This window comes from Rhinolophus sinicus, linkage group LG12 (assembly GCF_036562045.2).
Source record: "Rhinolophus sinicus isolate RSC01 linkage group LG12, ASM3656204v1, whole genome shotgun sequence".
Lineage (NCBI taxonomy): Eukaryota > Metazoa > Chordata > Mammalia > Chiroptera > Rhinolophidae > Rhinolophus > Rhinolophus sinicus.
Window position 1 is genome coordinate 60,072,601 of NC_133761.1, and position 19,681 is coordinate 60,092,281.

A 19,681-nucleotide genomic window follows, 5' to 3' on the forward strand; every position below is an offset into this window, starting at 1 on the left:
TGGCTTTTCCTGCAAACACCAGTTTTGAGTGGAGGAGTCACAGTGTTTGTTCCTTTACACTCTGCAAGCATGCCATTTGGGGTACATGCTGTTGGTAACTGTGGACATTTTCCTCTGGAAGCCAGTTTCTGTGTGTTTGTTCCTCGTTTAGCAAAGGAACAATATATATATATATATATATATATATATATATATATATATATACACACATATATATATATGACACATATTATATATATGACACCAAACAACATATGGCCGATCATCCCCTAGGTGAACCTAGGAAGGCCCTTAATGCTGCGAGGGGAAAAAAAGTTTTAAATAGTCCCCACACTTACCGCTAGGAAAATTAGAGCGAGCATGTGCTTTCGTAATGGTGGTGTGACAGTGCTTCTCCATTGTGTTGAGTTCCTCGGAAATCTGAGCCTCCCTCCACCAGCTGCACTCAGCCATCCCCAGATGTCTCGGGTTCACTTGGCAGATAAATCTCGGCTGTGTCGCAAGTGCAGTGTGTGGGGGCCACCAGGTGCAACGCAGGCAGAGGGGCCTGGGTGGTCCTCCCAAGGCCGGTGGCAGGCGTGGTCTAGTGTGTGCGATTTGGGAGAATAGGCATAGCGCTCCAAGAGCAGAGGGCACATCTGAACCCCTGTTCTGAATGCTTTAGGGATTGGAGGCCGAGGACATGCAATGCCTGGAAGCCCTTCTAGATAATGCTGAAACCAATGACACGGAGAAGGATCTCTTCCTGTAAGTTAGCGCTCAGCCTTTGCAGTTCGTTCCTAGCTGTGCAACCTGGGGCCAATTACTTAACGTCTCTGTGCTTCAGTTACCTTGTTTGTAAATTTAGGGTAATCATAGTATCTACTTCCAAGGGTTAAATAAGGTTACCCTTTTAAAGCACTTAGCTCTGGGCCTGGCAGGTAGGTGGCGCTCAGCAGTATTACCACTGCTCTGATTTGTGGGATGTGCACCGCCTTCCTTTTATAAATGGAGAAACTGAGGCTGTTTATCATGAGCTCACCTAAGACCACTTGGCCAAGAATAGAATCCGCGTTTCCGGGCTTTCAGGCTATTATGCTAACCACTAATCTATGCTTCTTCCCAGAATCAAGCCCTTTACATTCCTATTCTTGATTAAAGCGAGGGGAGGATTTAAGAAAATAATGGTAAGAAATAGTCTCATAGAGATTAACTTAATCTGCTGCATCTCATCCTTCGAGCAGATCATATTTGAAATAAAAAAAAAAGCAAAAAACAATATGTTTTCAGTCAGGACCCCTCCACCATTAAAATGATCAGATTTTTAAAATGTAAGTTGAACATTGTTGGTGAAATTGGCAAGCTTAAAAAAAGAAAAAAAATAATGATATTTGGTGACTCTGTGGAGTCTTGTTGCTTCTGAAACTATCCACAGACATTTAAATGGGCTCTGAGCCTTGGGCAGAGTAAGGTAGAAAAATGTTTACAGTTTATAGTTGTGAATGTCGGCTGGAATATTTTGCCTTAAGCAATACAGAAACTCCTGGGATAAGCAAAAAGCACATTTTCAAAGAGAAACAGACTGGGAACGTAGCAGAAATATTACACGGTAAGGTTACAAACCATTTATATGGCTGGGTTAAAAAGTATAGACAATGGGAAATCTTCATGCTGCTTCTCTTCATAATGAGTTGTGTCTACATTCACCAATTAGTTTGCGAGTTCATATTTGGAGTTGGCTACACAACTGGGTATTCTTTATTTTTTTTTGAGAAGAAAAGAGTTGAATCCACCAGTTATTGGAGTGTTGTTGACACGCAATTCCCCAAACAAGCCAATAAGACAGTTTGGGTATCGAGGCAGGGACTAATTCAGCTCCCTCTGGGTTGTGAATTTCACTCTACAGATGGAATTCCTTTCCAGCCCCAAAAATAAATACTAAAAAAGCACAGGTCTGCCACTCATGACCACGGCTGTCAGGCTGCTAATTTGGTTTGATCACTAGATATGGCCCAGGGGTCCCGGGGTGTTTCTTCTCACCAAATGCCAACAGTCTTGTGGTGTATAGACCAGGAGGGGGTTTTTTTGTTTGCTTGTTTTGTTTTGTTTTGGTCTTCCCACCACCAAGGAGCAAAGCTTTTGGGGGCACATTAGCTCTACTTTTAGCAACTAATGCAAAATGGTAATAATTGGGTTGAGGAGCTCCTGGGATGTCAGTGGTGCTGCAGGCAGGAAAGCAGGCATTGGAACAGAAATGACAAATTAGTCTGCTTAATCTCTTTATTGAGAATGAGATCCGCAGCAGAGGTTCCTAATACATCAACAAACACCACTGAATGCCACTGAGATACTGTTCCTCCAATTCACAAGAGCAGTAAGAATTCTTTCCCTCAGGAGCGATCAGCCCCACTACCTATGCGGGACTCAATAGTGGAGATCCAGGGGAATATTAGGTTGGTGCCAAAGTGATGGCGGTTTACATGGTTAAACATAATGGCCAGAACCGCGATTATTTTGCACCAACCTAATAGTAAACCAGTCCCGTGCTTAAACATTTGTGGGCAAATTTCACACACATCCAGCTGTTGGGCTTCACTAGAACCTCCCTGGGAGGGGCAAGATTTTACATTTCCCCATTTTGCAGACCAGCCAACTGAGACGTTACATGGCCTACCAAATGTGGCTCGATGGTGGTCAGGCAAAAGTTGGGATTTGGATTTCTCTGGCTTCCAAACTTGTGTCCTTGGCTACTCCTCCCCCCTCCCCCCACCTACGTAGACTCACAGTCTGTATAGGAGTATACCTCTATCTGATATAAATTCTGAGATTTTTTTTTTTTTTTTAGTTGAGTCATATTCCCTGAACCATTTTAACTAAATTCCGTAGCATGACAAGTGCAACAAAATTCCAGAGTATTCCTAAGTTCCTGATACGGCAAAGACCGCTTTTACATGTCCCCATAGCCCTGATGACATAAAGGAGTCCCATGACATTTTACATACGGAAACTCTGAGACACACGGCCGGTCACAGCTGAGCCGGTTAGCGTCCAGAAGTATCACTCACCAGGATGATGACGGTTACTTCTCTAGGTGCTCTGACTTTTAGCTGATCACATCATGTGTTTAACAGACAGGAGCATCTGAGTCGTGGGCTTTCCACTTTAGCATGTCCAGAACATGAGTCAGCCAGCACAACTCACGGGATCTGTTAGTGACTGGGCATCGGGACAGCGAACCCATCCAACTTAGCTTTGGCTGCCCCTCTCGCTCAGACTGCACAGGGCTTAGACTTAACTGCTCAGTTGTCCAGTGTCCTTCTGTCCTGATTAACGTGATGCTTGTCCTTTTTCTAATATTCGTTATGAGAGGGATGTTTCTGTCTCTTGAACCACTTCGATCTTCATTTAGATCATCTCTGTCCTTATTGCTATATGGCGTACAACACAGGCACTAATTTTATGCTTACTGGTCAGTTGTCCAGAAGGGCTTTGGCTAACTAACCACATTCCCTCATATTTGTCCCCACAAGACCACCTCTCCTATGGTTACTTAAGATAGTATCATAATAGTAAAGGGAAGGGGGGGATATCTGGCCAAGGTCATTGAGAGGAGGGGATTTAAAAAAAGAAAGAAGAAAGACGTACAAGGGATGCAAACTACAGAAATTAGACTTATATTTGAGCCAGAATTATCAAAACGTGTTTCTAAGGAAGAAACACTGATTGTTAATGAGAAAAAGACAAATCATAGTACGGAAGGAAGAAAGCCCAAAGCAAGAATATCTCTCATTGTCTTAAAGCATCTGTGAATGCTCTGATATGGTCAGAAATAGTTGCTATCTTTTTTTTTTTTTTTTGCCTGTTCATTACGTAATCTACTGTGTGAACAGATAGCTCTGCAGAACGTGGAGACGAATGACCACCCCTGCCTGCCCCCCTCAATAAGTGAAATACAAAAATTATCCATTCAGTGATTATGCAAACATAAACTTTTTTTTTTCCATTTGGTTTTTGCAAAGCCCTTAAATGTATCTACCTAGTGATGTCAGACAAAAGCAAAAATGTTCCCTATTTCTAAACGAACTTTAAAGAAGGTGTGAAAAACAGACAAGGCAAAAGAAAAAAAAAAAAAAGTCATGGATTTAGTTTCTTTATAGAAGATCTCATAAGCATAGTTCAGTCTTCAACTTGATTGTTTCTTTTGGTACCTTCTCTGGAGAGAGGGGCCTGGAGACTTCCAGGGTAATTATGTCTTCCGCCTTCTTAAGGGCAGCCTGTTACTGTTTTCTCTAAATAAGCTGTGATCATGTTATGGATAAAGCAGGATTACCTCTGTTTTAACGTCCCCCCTGATTTTACAGTGGCCGGCAGGGTGCCAGAGTCAGCTCCTCCTTGGACTCTGTTTTTGTTCTCCATTCCTCAGTACGACCACAAAAACTATTTACGTTTTGCTTGAATAGCTTAAACACCATTTTAGAAGACTTTAGATTGCTTTTGAACATATTTGAATGCATCTTTAGCCATCACTGGGCTTAAAATGGAAACCCTTTTTTCAGCTTATCTGTATTAAACACCTGTAAAAATCAATGGGACTGTATTTTTTTTCTTATAATGCTCTGTTCCTTTAACTAATGCCAGAAATAATGCACAATTTATTCTAGCGTGTTCTTTTCCCACTGCCTGATGTTCTCCCGTAGTAAGTGGCATGGTGGTTAAGAACTCACTTCTGCTGACTTAATAGTAAAATTGCCAGGTGGGTGTTGAAATTCAACCAATTGGAGCCTAATTCTCAAGAAGAAATGTGCTGCCTCTCCTACTGATTTTCCGCCGTCTTCTTCATAATGAATATGCAGAAAGTTTATTTTTGCAAGTGCACACTCTTACATAAATGACCAATAGGGGAAGTTACCATTAACTAGTGATTTCTTTTTTAAGCATTGTTATTTTTCCCTAAAATCAGAAGTCATTACATTTATATTGAAAATATTGAGTGGTTTGTGTGAGCTTTATGCCAAACTAAGATTAGTGTGCTGTAGCCCATTACAAATGTGGAAGATTGACCATTTTTTATGAGTTAGAATAAAAAATATGATAATAATGTCTTCTCATCATCGTAAAGAGAAATGATAATGACTAAATGAAATATTTATATTATTTCATTCTATTTGAGAGGTTCCATCACCTCCCATACCAAACACTTCCTCAAGAGTAACTGAGCCTCCTGTTTAAAAAAGAACCCTTTGTAGAATTCAAATTCGATGTACGCGTGCCAATAAATCCAGCAACCTGATATTTTACTGTCTTTATTTTTGGAAATTAGTTTTACCTCTCGAAACAGACCCCAGTGATCTCATGTATTTTGGTCAGAGCTGTGCATAAAGAAAAACACGTTATATTTTAGTTTCTCGAGGCATCTAATATGGTTCCCAAATACTGCTATTGGGAAAGTGGGCTAATTCTTAACCAAAAATCTGTGTGTGTGTTCATACACACGCGCACATATGTACACATATACATCTCATGCATACCATGCATATTATGTACTACATAGATGGCATATATGTAACATACATGCTGTATACTCCCTGATGTAGGCTCACCGATTCCATATACCACTCGGTCCCTTCCTCGACTACATTTGAGGCTCTCCATAGACTGTGTCTCTAAGGTTGTGTCTTCTCCCTCATACACCATGTTGCCTCCTTCCCCGCTGGACTCTTTTCAGACTTTGACACCTTCCTTGAGACTTAACATACAGGAACACTGACATACATGCCACCTACAAGACATGGAAGGATTGTTTTATAACACTCATGCTCTGAGCATAGATGTGCAGGTAGGTTATAACCAGGAGCAGAAAGGAACAGACAAGGCATGCGACCCAAGGTCAGGTGTCCCTGCCATTTGCAGAAAGGCATCGACGCCCGTCTTGAAGTATTGGTGCACGCTTGAGGAAGAAGCATGAGCCCTGGTGATCTGAATGTGGGAAAGCAAGCGGGTGACCCCACCGCTGCTCTTTTTCACAGCCGCCACTCATAAAAGGCCTAAGAGTTCCCAGGAACTGTTTTCAGGCATGTAGCTGTGTCACAGTGCTTTCATGTGAACTGAACTGTCCTTCTCTTTTCCTCCATCTCTCTCTCCCTCATTCCCCGAGCTCATCTTATTGAAGTTAGAAAAAAAGAATAAAAAGAGATTTGAGGCTTGCCCAATTTGCTCTGACATAAAGAGATGTTTAGCTCTGTGAAAGGTGGTGGAGGCAAGCCGGGTGCCTGACTGACATTTCAACAGCGTGCCTGTGGCGACTGCCCCTTCCAGGCCCCCCACTGGGTGCTTCCTGACTCCGGAGGGCTCTTATCTACCTTACCCTGAGAGGGGCCAGAGAGGGGCGATAGTCCCTCCGGCTTGATGCTACTACACACCTTGTTAGAGCTGCTGACAAAGACGCTGTTTTCTGTTTTCAGTTTCGCACTTGTTTTCTGCAGGAGATGCTCAGATTTACTAAAAGCCTGAAGAAAACATTTGTGAGGAATTTTAGTATTTAAGGTGAAAAAAGAAAAAGGCCTAGTTCCTGACCACGTTGATTTGCTTTAAAATTTTCTTACATTTCCGGAAGACATGTTGGATTCAGCCCAGCAATGTTGCTGTCCCCCGCTTTTCCTTAAATCCTAGTCTGCGAGCCTTCAAATGATGGGGAGGTCACTCCTCATGCTGCTTTGTACTTGGAGCTATTGTCCCCGATTCATTGTGATTGGTTTTTAATGGTGACGACCAGAGGTCTTGTTTTGCTTTCTTTTCTTTTACTATCACAAAGCAGCCAAACCCTGATTCAGTTCAGACATTACATTAAATTTTAACAACCACAAACAAAACAAAACAAAACAAAAAAACAAACACCAAACAGCCTGGGTAGTGGGAAGGAGTCAAGTTTTAGAAGCAAAGTTTGTTCCAGGACCTTGGCTGAATCAATTATCCTTTCTAAGGCTTCTTGACTTATCATTAACATTTACAAAAGTTATAGTTGGAAAAGTAGTACCCACCTTGCAGAGTTGTTGTGAAAACTGAATGAGGGAATACGGAAATTTAGCACAGTGCCTGATATGTAAATACGTAGACGTGTAAACCCACCAGTAGCCACTTAAGTTTCTCCTCTGGCCTCTCTTTCCCTTTCTAACTTTCCTTCTCATTTGAGGGGAAAAAAAAAAAAAAATATATATATATATATATATATATATATAATCTTCTGACAAATCACATGAAATGAAACTTGCTGTTATGCATAATGACGTTAGGGGCTAGGAAGGGTTAAGTTGGGACCGAACAGAGCTGTAATAATATCACAAGTAAACCATTGCCTTCGGTTGTTACCAAACCTTATGTTAAATGGTTAATTTTAGATTCATTGAGGATCTCTCATCACGACTCATCTAAGCTTCTAGTTCAGATGGGACGTTTTTCAGCCTAGTCATCTTAGATGGGCTTTATCTCATCCTTGGAAGTGACCAAAGCCCAGATGTTGTGGCATCCCATGCTATCTGTGGTTGATGCTTTCGCTTTAGAGTGTTCATAGCACCCCCATATCAGGAATTCTAAGTTTTTGTATCGGCCAGAGTCCAGGGACTTCTGAAATGTATTTGGCTGTGTGTCTAAGTTCCCCCAAAGAGACGCATCTTGGAGGGATCTCATTTTACTTGGGGAGAACCTGTGTAGGAGAGGGCGATTCGGTGAGTACATTTCTAAGATGCCATTCAACTCTAGGGTTCCAAAGTGGGGATGCGCCAAACTTTCCAGAATCTTCATGCCTAGCTATGAAATTAGTAACTTTCTTTTGTCCTATACCCACTTCACGTGCCAAGTCCATGCCAGTTGGGATTAGTGCTGTCCTGGCACCTGGAAAGCACTCAGCAACGGTTAGCTATTATTCCTACTTAATGAGCCGGGTGTCTTGGCTAACCATCCTCATCCTGGTTCTCTCTCCCCCATCAACCCCCTTTGAAAATTCTCATCACAATTTCTGATAAACTTTTATATTGGCAGAGGAATGAAGAATTTATCAGAGGCCCAATGTCTTCTCCCAACTAGCACAGCTGAGCCCCACCTCCTTTCTGTCAACTCTCTGTACCCCAAGGTCCCGTACCCTCCCTCACGAAGATGCAAAACCCGTACCCCCAAAGAAAAAGCATTATGCTCCATCCATTTAATATTTTCTGTACTACATTTTAAGTATTTTTAATGATGTCAGAAACGGAACAAAACAAAACAAAACAAAAAAACAATGCTCATAAATGGAAACAAATTAGGATGGAAAATCTAGTTTGCAAACTAAATGTTTCCAATAGCATGGTGTTGTGTTTTTCTGTGACTCCAGAGGACCGTTCTAATATGACTACAAGACTTGAGCCACATCCCAGGAAGAAAAGAGTTTTTGGACCCTTACAAAATGGTAACACATTTCTCACAGAAAATTGTGGGATGCCCGAGAGAGGCCCCTGTGTCTTTGCAGGTAAAATAATGCCATTAGGCAGTGGACCAATAGTATTAGAATTTGGGGTACTTCCAAGTTGTTCTCCAAACCGGAAGTGAGTTTACGTATAATGCATGTCAAACCATGACTCAAAGCTGCCATGAACTCGATTGTTAATTGGCGGTTACTGATTATAGCTACCTCCACAATGCGTGAGAGCTCAAGAAATACAAAATCGGTTCCTTAATCAGGACTATGGAATTGTCAGGCTGGCACAGACGAATGGATGCTGCCGCTGATTTCTGGAGCCTAGGACTCACTCACAGATAGGATTCCTTTACAAGCCCACAGGTACCCATTATGCATTCTCTCTCTACCATGGTGAGGTAAAGGCAATAACATCATTTGATGATGGGTTTATTCTCTTCAAATTTCAAGATTGAAATAGAAAGACGACACCTGAATGTAATCCCCAGGGCAGCCAAGCGCTGTCCAGCCCTCACAAGATCTACAAAAGCAAGTGAAGCTCCAAAGAAGTCTATTAGGGGATTTGTTTCGTCCAGCTCAGTATTTCTTACATTTGAGTTTTACCCGATACTTAATTTAACTCCTCGAGTAATATAATACACTGGGGCAGGACTAGAGCGAGGTGAATGGTATTGCATCCTGCACCTCATGGCTGACCTTGCCGCTGAGTATTAATTTGAAGTCGTGGAATTAAAATTTTCTATTCTTTTGCATTGTCATGCTTCACATTGATAAGCACAAAGGAAGGTAAATAAAAAAGACCTATTTCAAAACCTCCGGTACAACCTTTTTGTTTTATGACAAAAGACAGTTAATTAACATACTAGCAGTAAGCAGCCTTCCCAAACTCATGCTAATTATGTATTCTGTTGACCGTGACTCTAGTCATAAGGTAATTGGCTTGCAGCAACATGACATTTCAAATCATCTCTTGAAATTACATCAAAAAGCCAGCCTGTTTTGTTTTGATAGGGGAACAATCAATTTGATAAGTGGTAACACAGCTCATTGTTTCACATTAATTAGACTAATTGCTGCATGTTAGCCTCTGAAATAGACAGAACTTGGAGAAGACAAAGGCTGCGCCCTTTAGCATGCAGTGCGTGTGATGGTTCCACTTGCTTGCACAGACTGGAGGCAGAAAACAGAGCTGTTAGGAGGCAGCTTTGCGGGAGGCTGGGTGTTAACAGTAGTTTGATGTGTTATGCTTAATACACTGGCTTTCAATTATAGCGTCAAGGTTCCAAGTCCCACAGAGCAAAGAAAGGACGCCTCTGAATACCTGTTTCTCAGCTAACCAGGTTTGGGTTTGAAGGAGTTACAACAGCCTTTCTGCCACTCTCTCTCCTTCCAAACCCGTACACTGTGTGTCCCTGCCAGGGAGGCTCTCCTCCTGTCCCGTATAGTACTCTGGGCATACATGCCTTAAGAAAACAAACTGCAGTAAGGCAGAGCCAAGACAAAACAACATACCGAAAGAGAATCGTTTTTTCCCCCCACAATTACAAATCAGAGTGTTTTAAGCCACAGAGATTCAGCAAACTGTCATTGCAGAAACCTAACACTTGAGCCCGGCAAACGCCTTTCACTTTGACAGACTGTACCTTTGTTTATTCTCAAGACCACCGAGGTGGCCAAATTGGACAGTGTGATCTTTATGACAACAGCACATGTCAATCTCAGCTGGCAACGGAGAGCGTTTCACTTGTGATCCGTCCGGACTTCTGATGCTCCCTTAGGTGGATGGGATCGTGTTACCCGGAGTCTGATGCAATGGAACAGAACTTCTTTCCAAGTAAGAGGCACCCAGCGCTTTAAAAAAGCCGGGACACTGCCTCTGTCACTCTGACGCTGTCTAGTTATCCACGCACAACTTCGGAATATTGCTAGCTGTTTAAATGGATGTGCAAATCGGGGGCCTGGTGTGTGTGTACCTCGTCATGTCTATTCCGCTTTTATATATGAAGTGGGAAATCAGTCTAAGTGTTTGATTCTACAGTTGCGCATCACCAAATTCAGTGAGGTTAGATGGTAAATCATCTTGTTGGCTTTGGGCTGAAATTGACCTAAGAGACAAACTCTCAAACAACAACAGACTCTGCTAACTGCTACCACAGCTCGATTCAAAGAATAGTGTTCACATGCTTCTGGTGTGGAAAGGACTTTGGTTCTCACTAGTTTCTTCAGCTTTCCCAAGAGTGGTGTTGTCTTTGAACAGGAAGGACAGCAATATATAAACATAACAGGTTTTTTCATATGATACACAGCTGCATTACACATCCCAAAATTGTAAGTACGATGTTCCTCCATTTGTAAATGCTTATGGGCTTTCATTGAAATTACAGAGGGAAATATGACAGTGAGATTCGGACCTGGCTTGGAAAATGGATTTGAAACATTTAAACGAGAATGATTTGCTTCTGTATATGAAGGCATCTTGGGCGGGGAAGGGGAGGGTATGTGTGCAGACATTTGTACCAAAGGAGAGTGTTTCAATTCTTCGTTTTATCACTCTCTCAAAGGAATGATCCTTTAGCAGGAATTTCAAAGCACAAATTTGTGTGGCAGGTTTAATTTGGTCATTTGAAAGAAAAAAAAAAAATAGTGTGTGGGTGTAGCAGTGGCAAGCAATTAAATGATTGCTCCTACGAGTTAATAAATCTTCAATGGCCTTTTTCAAAGGTACAGGTTTTGTGATTTAAGTGTACTAACGTGCTGTTTTCCCTGGAAAATCCCAGGGTTAATTCAGAAAATAAATGATAAAAAAAAGAAAGAAAGAAAGGCCTCAGATTGAAGGCCCTTAACATTCAGTTTAAGTGCCGGTTCCACTTGCCTGAGCTCAAGTTGGAAGCAGCTTTGTTAGGATTCCAGCCGGCACCCTGGTTGTCACTTCTGGGTCTTGTATAGTCATAGCCCCAATCCATGCACAGCAAAGCGTTGCTCAGTTAAGCGAGCGTCAGTCACTGGTAAGCTTGGCTGTCGGCCAGGGTTGCTAGGTTTTTCCTTGCTACACCTGCATGAAATATTGACAAGACATTGCCATCCAAACAGAGTTGAGACACTGGATATAAATAATAATAATAATAATAATAATAATAATAATAATAAAATTAAGTTGTCATGGGGCTGACAAAACAATTTTGAAAAAGCAACTTATACTTCCAGGGTCACAAGCAGAACTACGAAACTCCTGCTCCCTTGGTGTGAGGTGACAGATCATTTGATTGGTTGAATTGTTTTCTTTCTGTCCACTTCTCCACTGTGGATTTAGAATGGAAGTGTGTGTGGGGGCGGGGGGGGGGCATGTAGCAGTGGGGGTTGGTGGTGGGAAGAGAGGTACTAGCAGGTGATTAAACTATGGAGAACTTTTTTGATCAGTTACTTGCTTAATTCCAATAGGCCTATTATCTGCTGAACAAAAGCTCCCCAACACAAAACACTGTGGAATAAAGTTACAAGGCTTTGGCGTGGGGAGGAAACTCTGAGAGTAGGTAATTTCTGCTGAGAAGAAAAATAAGGGTCAGAGAAAATGAGGGACGGCGTAGGGGAAAAAAAGACATAATGTAGGAATAGTTTTTCAATAGGGATGGCTGGCAGAGCTATTAATCACACACTACTCGACTTGCAGAGGTTGTGTGTGTGCAGCTGAGACCAAAAGACAGAAAGCCCTGAATACACCACCAAAAGCCCCCTTAAAAGTACAAGAGGGATCACCTATTCAAATAGGCTAAAAACAAGTATATGAAAATCTAAGGAGTTTTAGTACATATTTAGATTCTTTGGTTTTTACTGTTGAATTCGTGTGCTGGTGTGACCCTGGCAATTCTGATTCTCAGTCCTAAGTGGAAACACTGAATTTCACTGATGGCAGTAGGTTCTTCAGGTTATTTAGTAGCATTGATGGTGGAGGAGAGCGGACAGATGAACCTGAATATTCTAGTGAGCTTTTGTCTCCAGAAACAATTAATTGGAGGTTTGCTGGGAGATATCAGAAATGACTGTAGGTTCTGAAGATTGAACGACTAACTTCTTTTACAATTAGATTCAGGACTCTTGTAGTCCATAATTTCTCATGGAAATTATGTAATTTTTCCTTATAGCTGTGTCAGTATTGCAAAGGGACAATTCTGAGAGTGGCTGGCATTTTGCTTCCTCCTAGAAGTGGATGCTGTGGGACTTCCTGGGGTGGTGTAACTGGAATGGTGAGTGGTAGCCCTTCACGCGCCAGTCTTTTGTTCACTACGTAAGCACACACTCTCTGGTTAACTTCAAAGAACTGGGACTTCCATGGATCAGTCAGAGAGGAACCCATAGCCAAGAAATAAAAGCACCATTTACAAGTCTCTACTGAGCACCCATTGCGATACAGCTGGAACAAGGCATTGAGAGAATAACTTCAAGATGTGTAATATCACATTTCCTTTCGGTATAGATTACTTTACCTCTCTTAACCTTGCTTTTATAATCCATAAGTGGGAATAGAAATATCTATCTCATAGGATTGCTGAGAAAATTAAGTGAATGTAAAGCTCCCAGCCTGGTACTTGGAGCATGTTAAGTGCTTTGTGGGCGCCATTTTGGAAAATGTCGGTTATTTGTCTGTGGTAACAAAGAATAGGTGTGAACATTTGAAGTTTTCTTCTAATATAATCAGGGCCAGATTCAAGGACATGTGACCCAAGCTCAGATAAACCCTGTGTTGGGTTTAATGCTCAGCTGTCGCCATCTTGAAATTCTTAATTTTTTTAATGGGCCCTGAATTTTCATATTGCATTTGGCCCGACCAATTACTTAGCTGGTCCTGAATGTAGTTTTTTGTTTGTTTGTTTGTTATTTTGCCTACGGTGTCTATTTCCTTTCTAACTGCTTTTTATTGGATATTTTAAACTAGCTTTTGGCATTACACGGCATAAATCAATCACCACTCAATTAATTCTCTCTTTTTTGACTTTCTCTCTGCTACTGTTCCTTTCATTAATGGCCGGTTGCCTCAACACCCCATTCCCTTGAGAAGAAGCTCATTGCTATTTCTTTTGTGTCACAAGTACCGTTCCTGTTCCTCCTGGATGAGTGTCACTAGCCACCATACAGCTTAATTTCTCTACTTCCCCAAGCAGAAAGAGCCCATCCTTGGTGGTGTCCTCATGTCCTCACAGAACCTTGTTATACTAACTGTTGTCCAGTCACCGCACTAGCCAGTGAACTCTTTCAAGAGGAAGGACTAATCTTTTTTTCAAACCTGCTCCCTCACACCAGCATAACGCAGTGTAGATATTCATAGTTGGTTGACTGAATAAGCAAACAAACAAACAAACCAATTACCAGCACTGCCAAAAGCACACTGACTCATTTTTGTCTCACCCTTTAAATATCTTTTATTCTCTGCTTTCGTTCTGCAAAGTATTTTTGCACGATAGAATGCCTCAAATGCATGCAGTAGGTACTAAATGGAAAGAGTAAAATAGGCAGGGTTGCCTCTGAGGTAGAAATGAGCTCCTACTTATCAAGAATTGGTACAAAATTAAATGGGTGTCATTGTATACAACACAGTCAGTATATTGGAATACTTGTAATTCCTGTTCTATCTAATAATGTATTAAGATTCTTGTTCTGAGGCCTTTTGCATGTTTCTTTAGTACAGGGGTTTATAAATTCAGGGGTTTATAAGCCTTTAACACATAGGCCCACGAGACAATGGGGAACTCATATAGGGATGGGTTTGGTGGTCAGCAGAGAGGTAAGTCAGTAAATTCTAATGAAATTGAATGCTGTATTTTGTGAGTATATGCAATTTTCTGAGGAAAAAACTCCCTGGCTTTCATCAAGTCCTCAAAGGAACCTCTGGCCCCAAAGTTATTAAAGACCCCTGCTTTAGTCTTTCAATTTGAGAAAAAACGATGTTTTCTTTCTTATTAAAATAGAGTGGTTTATAATGACTTACCATTATTAAAGGGATGTTTTCCTGACTTTTAGCAACCCCACCACATATACCCCAGTTTATCAACTGTAATTTTGAAACGCTGTTTCTTAAATGGTCTCAAGTTGGTTGAAATATCTGTGCTTGCTTGTCAGAAGTATCTGCATTAATTTCCTCCTTTTCTCTCCAGCCTGTTTTCTTCCTGTTTTTGCAAATTCTTCAGCCTATAGAGATGCACCAGGAAAGGGCAGTTGTGTGGCACTGGCTACTGAGTAATGCATTCCTTTTGTTCTTCTGGGTTGTTTGTAGAATTCATATCATTGATGTGTTTTGGGTATTGGTGACAAGATGTTAATGGTTTCCTGACTGGGCAGACAGCTGTGTTGAAAGGTGTTAAGTTTTCAGTAAAATCATCTGTTTTATTAGTTCAAATTTACCTGCAATGTTAGTTCATTTAGAACTGAATTTTTGGTCTATTTTTTTTCACCTGTAACAATTTCTGTTTCCTTTCTTTGTTTTCGTGTCATTTTATTTGGAAGTTACTGAGATTCCTCCATAAGTTGGGATATTTTTACTTACAAATAAAAGTTGGTTTGGGAGGGCACCCCTTCCTCAAGAACATTACATTGTTCTCAGGGTCCATAGTGAAAATCCCTTTACTGACAAATGAAACACTCCCAGTTATCATAGGTAAATTCACCCAGCTTTGTAGAAGGGTCTGGCATGTTTCTGTTTTGCTTCTTCTAGCTTGTGTTTGTATTGAGGAGGTAAGTTGTGCCTGGGGTGGGTAGAAGCACCATTTTATCCTCTTGGTTGAGATTTCACAAGCTTTCCATTGATGTAAAAACTCCATTGTGATAATATATCCCAATGTCCTTGTCTCTTTTTGTCATTGCGTGTCCCTCAGTCCCTCTCCTCTGAAGTCTCTCCCTTCTACCTACAGTCTGAATGGAGACATCATTCATAATTTCTATAATGTTATCTTTAGTCTTCCCCTGTATGGATTCCCCTTACCCCTTACCTCCTACATCAGTTGTAAGCTTCTGGAAGACAAGGGTCTGTCTTCCTTTTCCTGTCCGTAATCCTAGCATAATGCCAGCCCCATCATCAATGCCTTGAGTCCTTGCTGATTCGCTGATTATAATGACCCTCTTCTATCCCGAAGAATCAAATTATCCATTTAAGCTGTGGTTCTGCAGGCTTTGGCGGTGTCTTTGGATAGTTACAGCCTGTTGAGGTAGATTCTTTCCTGAAATACTTTTTCAACGTGGCAACAAAGCAAGATAGAGTCTCTGTGTAAAGGGTAGAGATGGAGACCAAATTCTGCTCGTCCTCAATGTGAAATGTTTAGAAATTAAAAAAAAAAAATCCATTTCATATTTATCAGAATTCCTTCGTCAGGAGAACACTTTTTCATCTGTTGTCAGTTTGTTTTTTAAAAAGGGTCTAATGGGTATTGCAATGGCATAGGTTAAATAAGATAAGGTAACATTTATTCAGTGAGCTCTTGGGGATAGCATACATAAGAGCTTCTGGTCCTCTCGGACTAGCAAAGAATAATGGTTTAGAATATTATCCACTTAGGGCCGGAGAAGGTCTTGGAAATGATAAAGCCAGTCTTCCTCATTTGGTCTCTGAGGGGATTGGCAACCCAACTGATTTTGATACCTATTCAAGAAGATGTAACTGATGATAATAGCAGTTTTTCTATCAGCCAGGCCCTTCTTTAACTGTTTTGCTTGTATTAACTCAATACTTCACAGCTCCATGTGGTCAGCATATGATTATCTTCTTTTTACAGATGAAGAAACTGAGATACAGAGAAGTCAAGTCACTCCATCCAGGATCACGTATTTCTGTCTATCTCTTACATCTGTCCTTTTTCCTCCATCACCATTGTCCCTATCTTCGGCCAAGCTAGCATTGCCTCTCTGGACTGCTGTAAGGCCTCCTGACCTGGTCAGCCTGTCTCCATTCTTACTACCCAGATAGATTTTGGCAGATTTAACAATCTATTTAAAACTCCAATCTGTGCACGATACTGCCTTGCTGTTGGTGGCCACAGAAAGCTTGTAAGATTTGTAGGAAGCAGCCCTTCCTGGCTTTCCTGAGGCCTTTTTGATCCGTGCGTGTGGTACCGTAGCCCTTCCCCCAACTCCCTCACATGTCAGAGTCTTTCCACATGCTGTTCCTCTAGAATGCTCTCTTCTTTCTTGTCTCCCCTTTTCATGGGCTTACTTCACCATTCAGATCTTGAGTCAAAAGTCACCACCTCAGGGAAGCCTTCTCTGACTTCCCAGCTAAACTGGGTGCCACTCTTACAAGCCTTTGAGCCCCCAGGGACTATCTCTGTTTGACTGGCCATTGTGTTCCTGAAGCTCATACAGTACCTAGTGCATAGTAGACAATTATTTGTTGAAACAGGGAAGGGAGACAGGAAGAAAGCCCTAAGGTGCCAGAAATAGTTCAGTCTCTCCCCTTTCAATCCGGAGAGTCAGGGCTTGGGGTTACAGTATCTGACTTGGAGCCTGCTGTACTACTTACTTATGGGGGTGGTGAATGAATTGGGGAGCAAGGGCCCAGGGGTGAGAAGACTTCCAAGTATCTCCCCTAAAGGAAGAGGGACACCGCTCCCCACTTCTTAAGGGTGGGCTCTGATTAATGACCTTCTTCCCAAAAGTACAGCATGGAAAGAAGGGTGGGGGAGAGTAACCACAGTGGAGAAACTTGACAAATGATGACCTCAGCCAGGTGTTCAAGGTCAACATCAACAGTAATAAGTCACGGTGGTAGTGTGCACCTCCAATATGATGTGACGAAACGGCACTTACCTTGGTGGTCTTCCACCCCAGAACCCAGGACCCCAGTCTAATCATGAGAAAAACATTAAGCAAATCTCAAATGAGGAGTTCCATGACATACTTGTCCAGTACCCCTCCAAATGTCAAGGTCATCAAAAACAGGGACAGCCTGAGGAACTGTTACGTACAGTCAAGGGGAGCAACTAAATGTGAGATCCTGAATGGGATCCTGAAACAGAGAAGGGAAAATAGGTCAGAATTAAGGTACTCTGAGTAAAGTATGGAGGTTAGTTAATAATGATGAATCGATATTGGTTCATTGGTTGTAACGAATGGACCCTAACGTAGGAGGCTAGCGGAAGGAGGAACTGGGTGTGATATGCGTAGAAGAGAACTCTGCTATGCTATCCATCTTCACAACTGTGCTGCAAATTTCAAACTACTGTCACATAAAAAAGTTTATTTCTTTAAGAGAAGTGGCGCTGAGGTTTTGAAGTTGGGGGACAAGAGCCAGGAGCGTTAGAACAGGAAGGGATTCAACCCAGAAGTCACTGGCTTTGCATCGGGAAGTGTGGAGGGGCTGGTGGTAAAATCAGACAGACCTCGGGGTTAGTGAGAAGCCAAGAGAGAAAGAGGAAGTTCCACCGGAAGTTAGGCAGCGGAAAGAAGGAAGGGAAGTGGACTGGAGGTAGGAGACAGTAGAGGCCGGTGAAGGATTTTTCTGAAGATTGGAAAATGGTGTATTTACAAATATTCATAATATAGGAGAAGAAATTCCTCAAGTGCTTGTTCCACTCATATTTATGAGTGAGGCCCTAAAAAGGTGTTCATTAGATGCATGCTTAGGGATTGTGGAAGGGAAAGCTTTACTCTAGGGTGATTTTGTAAGCCAGTTTTTTCTCTTGTTGTTGAGAGAACCCCAAGATATTGGTGTCTGTAGTTCTTTTCTCTGGAACCTTCTATTTGTCCCGCACAGAGTCCTTGGGTGTCCTGCCTTGGAGAAAAACAAGTATCAGAGGGTGTACTAGGATCCCAGTGGGGAAAAGGGGTGAGGATGTGGATGTGCTGGCTTTCCTGGAATGCCCTCATTTTCAGCAAGGGGTCCTAAGGTACCCCCTGCTTTCCCCTCACTCCACGGCTCCTGGCATTGCCATCATGAGTTTCTCCAGCTCAAGTTCTCCAAAGCAAAGGGAGCAGGAGGGCTGGTTGCTATGCATGTAAGGAGTAGGTACAAGATGTGGGGGGCAGATTTGCAGCCATCTCCACCTGGTGTTAGCCCCACACCTCAGCCCTACCATACGCCAGTACCTGGCACCCAATGCCCTGATTCCTGAGCTTTCAGAGTGAAGAGTCCTGCTGCTCGTGGATATGCCCGTTTGCCTACATTTACTGCTTACTTCCTGCACGTCTCTTGAATGGTTGCTACTCTACTCTCTGCTTTTCAACTTCGCATACCAGGGTCAGGCAAAAGTATGTCTCCTATTTTTATCGAAGTCGGAGAATGTGGGTCTGTTACTCCTTCTTGTGGTTTTACTGATAATTACTGAGATAGAGACAGAAAAGTCTTTCCCATCTTAAATCAAAATCCCAGGGGTCAACATTTAAAAATCACCTTTGTTTTCTTATATAGGTAGGTGGTTGTGTTTTGAAAACTGTGTGTTAAATTTTAATGTATTACATGGTCGGATTATTTATTTCTTTTCCTGAAAATGCAGATGTAATTAAGGAACGGAGCTGTCAATTTATTTTTCAAGTCTGTTGGTTTAAGGTTTAGCCCTTAGAGCGTATTACTTTATGCCTTTGGGGCAGTCCTCTCATTTTTTGAGAGTAAGCAGTCTTTGTCAAGAGATGCAAGAATCAAGGGCTTGTTTTCTGGAATGGAAATTAACTGAACCTAAGGCCCTTCCTTGTACCATGCCATCCGGTTCTTTTCTCTTTTAATATTTTAGTGATTTTTCTTAAATGACAGAAAAATGATTCTGGCTCTTGGCCGCTTGAGCTGTATTCACTTGTCAGCAAGTTGAGGGTGGACATAGGAAGTCAGCTTTCCTGAGTCCTTTCTTTCCCAGGAGAAGGAGAAGGCGGGAGATTACCCAGGTTCACGGTCCCTGAAGATACATCTCATGCCCTCCAGGGAAATGATTTCCCAGTGAAATATCCTTTTTATTCATACAACTTGAACTTTCCGTTGGTGAAACATCAACTGTGCTAAGCAAAACCTTTGCTTTTCTTCTCTCCACTCATCGAACCCTTTTCACTATCTCTGGAGTAATAACTCTCTCCCCAGAGGAGATCACTGTCTAGGAAAGGGGCCTAGTCAGTGAGGAAAAAGAAAAAAAAAAAAAAAAAAGGAAGAAAAAAATGTTGCCCTGTTAATGAATGTCAACTCAAACAGGCCCCTCCCCTAAGAGGTTTCCAAATGGTTGCATCTTCACTTCTCGACATGGTGATGGAATTATTTTACCCTATTCCTATAACCGATGTTTTCCCAGTAGG

At 41.9% G+C, this 19,681-nt stretch overlaps 1 protein-coding gene across 8 annotated transcripts in view; it reads left to right on the forward strand.

The window, feature by feature from the left end:
• The window catches only part of ESRRG (estrogen related receptor gamma), a 547,928-nt gene that overhangs the window by 264,881 nt on the left and 263,366 nt on the right, over positions 1–19,681 (forward strand). The window contains exon 1 of one of the 8 annotated variants that reach the window (XM_019743763.2): positions 10,466–10,756. The exons of the other annotated variants lie outside the window; for them this stretch is intronic. The gene's annotated coding sequence lies outside the window, so the exon portion shown is untranslated. Of the gene's footprint in view, positions 1–10,465; positions 10,757–19,681 lie in introns of those variants that run through there. 8 annotated transcript variants of the gene reach the window in all.